A 2,996-nucleotide genomic window follows, 5' to 3' on the forward strand; every position below is an offset into this window, starting at 1 on the left:
GCCAAAAGGTTGCAATCAACGGAGAGAAACGAGGGTGAATTTTCACTCAGATAATAGCTAGCTGCTTGCTCGCGAAGAAGATGGCAGAGAGCTGATCAGACTCCACTACGGAATTTGCAGGGTTCAATAGTTGGTATATTAAGGTATATTAAGCAAAGCGAAAGGGTTTAGGACGCAACAAGAAGCCCAATGCCAATCGCTGCATCTGTGTATCATGTGAGAGAGAGAGAAAGAGAGAGTGATGCGGGTTACTGTAGTACGCGTAGGTCTCAAATGCCAGCAACCAAAGGCAAGACACGGAGATGAAGGTCCAGGAAGAGAGGGACCGGAGAGATCACAGTGCCGTAGGCAAGGGCGGCCGAGCCTTTAGTAGGCTACGGTAAAGCGGTGCAAGACAGAGAGAGAGAGAGAGAGAGAGAGAGAAAGAGAGAGTTTGTTACTAAAACAAGAGAATGTTTCGAAATTAGGGAGGCCGGAGGAAGCGAGAGGGATTTGAACAGCGGGCGTACAGGCATGTATAACAAGGGAGAGATAGAGAGAGAGAGAGAAAGATGGGTATGTTTGGCCAAGCAGACCAGAAAACACTGAGCAGTGAGCGCTGGTTCTGCGACGGTGACGTGGCACCAGTCATCACTCGTTTGCGAATGACACGTCGGCGTACCGTAGAGCCGCCTGCGAAATTTCACCATCCCGCCCTTTTTGTTAATGGAGAGCTTTTACTGCAGGTGTTAAATGGCGACGCAGACTGCCATTCATGCGGATTGGACTGCCTGGTACGCTCGGGCCGCGTCATTAGTCATCACTATGAGTCGTCGTCGTCTGTAGAGTAGAAAAGAGGATGAAAATTGAAATGGTCCGAATTAGCGTACGACGTTCAGTCGTTTTTTCTTTTCTTCCTCTCTTCTTTTTTTCCCAGTCAATAGAAGGACCTTCATGAGTGAGGTGAGGCTTCATCCCAAGTTACCTAGCCAACACAGACCACTTAACGGCCATAGCCAACACAGACCACTTAACGGCAATTCTCTCACTAGCCGGTCACTGGTCACTGCTGACTCCTGAGTGATCTCTCTCTCTCTCTCTCTCTCTCTCTCTCTCTCTCTCTAGGAGTTGCCTTTCCAATGACAATGTTTCACTGGTGATTAGCAATAATTAGAGTGATCAGCGAAATGCTATTCTCCGTCTCTGTCTCGCTCTCTCAGCTCTACTCTCTCTCTCTCTCTCTAATTTCAACTCCCTCTTCTTTCTCTCTCTCTCTCACCTAGCCCTCCTATATGACTCGTCCATCTCTTACGAGACTCTCTCTCTCCCCCGCACTGGTGACTGGTGGCCAGTGGCCACACTACTTGACATTAAATTTGGCCCACCCAAATACGGATTAACGTTCAGCTTTAAGAGCGTTGTTAGCACTCCACGACCCCCTGTAAAATCGCATCATTTCAAAGCGAACATTAGTGACAAGTGTACTGGAATTTGTAATGGATCTCGTCAATTGTATTCTAGAATCTACAGTTGTTCTAAAATCCATTGATTGGATATATTATTATATACTCATAGATATAAATCATAGATCTTGGGGTCCAAACCATATAGGTTTAAATGTGATTGGGCAAGGCCGTGTTGTAATGAACTGGAGGCAGTGGTCACCGTAATGGGAAAATAACTTTAACACTGTCTCTTTTATGTTTTTTTTTTCTCGATGAAGCTAAATGTCAGTTCACGAGCTACATGTTGCTGTTATATACAGTTTGTTTGTTTGATGGATAATGTCAAGATTTTGCAAGCTTCTAAGTTGGATCTTGACAAATCCAACTGCAGGCTCTGGTTACCTACTATTATTTTCAAATCTTTTTTAGATTCTAACAAACAATATAGTTGGTGGTATTGGTTTGCTATTTAACTACTAGTTGGGACGTGATCACAACAACAAATGCTAAGTAGGGAGGGTTCACTGTGCATTATACGTTAGACATCATATATTAGATGAGAGTGCGGCAACTTTGACGTGCATGCATGGCTACCTCACGTACTCGGTGCTGAGCAAAGGTTTCCAAAACACAGAAGAAATAAAAAGCCTGCAAACCTACACGTGCGTGCGTGCATGCATGCATGGTTATCACACGTACTCATCAGCATTTTCAACCCCATCCTGACAAGCAGCTTTCCTCGTAACTCCCCATCGATTTTCAGTTTGCGCCCCCGTCTGTGTCCCTGCGTAGTGCATAGTTGAAGTAACTAAAGTCACAAAATTGCTTATAATCTGGGTGAAATGAAGTAACGGCGGGCACCCAGTTACCTCAGCTAACCAAGGTTATATTGTCCTTTTCAATGAGCATTTTACTGTAGACATGGACTCTTGGGTCTTGACAGCAGTGGATGTAGTGTGTATTTCAAAAGTTGGTGGACACTTTTCACATTAGGGAAGCCACGCCCTTTCATACAAACTTAAATTCCACGAGCCCACATGTGTGCTTGCTCAGTCTCCCAGTACGGGCGGCCTGGCCCTTCACGAGGAAAACGAATGATGGTCGCCAATTGAAGGACCCTCTGGAGTCGGGGAGGGTGGTGTGATTACTAAATTGCTAATTAATACAAAAGACACCCACCCTTAGAAATTCGTGGAATAAAATCCAAATTAAACCTAAAGACCCGAGAGCATGTCTGCCTGCCCGGAAAAAGTCGACTGCCAAAAAATCCCTGGACCCTGCGCTGCATTCAAACCAGGCTGAGCTGAGCTGCGTGCGCCTGCTCCCTTCATCTCTTTTGTAAGAGAAAACCATACGACTCCTCATCATTGTATCCACCAACACAAGCTGAAAATTTACCTGCCAAGTCCCTTTTCCAGGATCACAAAGAATCCCCTCCACAGTAACGTGTTGAAAGCCCTGGGGTTGAAGACTCCAATTTAGTAGTGATTTATCAATCCACTACATAATTGGGCCCTTTAAAATAGTATAAAAATGTGTGCCTAGCACCAGAGTGATTGAGCTAACAAGCTC

At 45.3% G+C, this 2,996-nt stretch overlaps 1 protein-coding gene across 1 annotated transcript in view; it reads right to left on the reverse strand.

Moving 5' to 3' along the window:
- The window catches only part of LOC147636982 (protein TAPETUM DETERMINANT 1-like), a 7,238-nt gene extending 6,763 nt beyond the window's left edge, over positions 1-475 (reverse strand). Inside the window, exon 1 of the mRNA XM_086799880.1 lies at positions 1-475. This exon is cut by the window's left edge and continues 10 nt beyond it. The gene's annotated coding sequence lies outside the window, so the exon portion shown is untranslated.
- Between the last annotated feature and the right edge of the window lie 2,521 nt (positions 476-2,996).

Source organism: Cibotium barometz, chromosome 7 (genome assembly GCF_041138505.1).
Source record: "Cibotium barometz isolate CiBa-2024 chromosome 7, ASM4113850v1, whole genome shotgun sequence".
NCBI classification, from domain to species: Eukaryota; Viridiplantae; Streptophyta; class Polypodiopsida; order Cyatheales; family Cibotiaceae; genus Cibotium; species Cibotium barometz.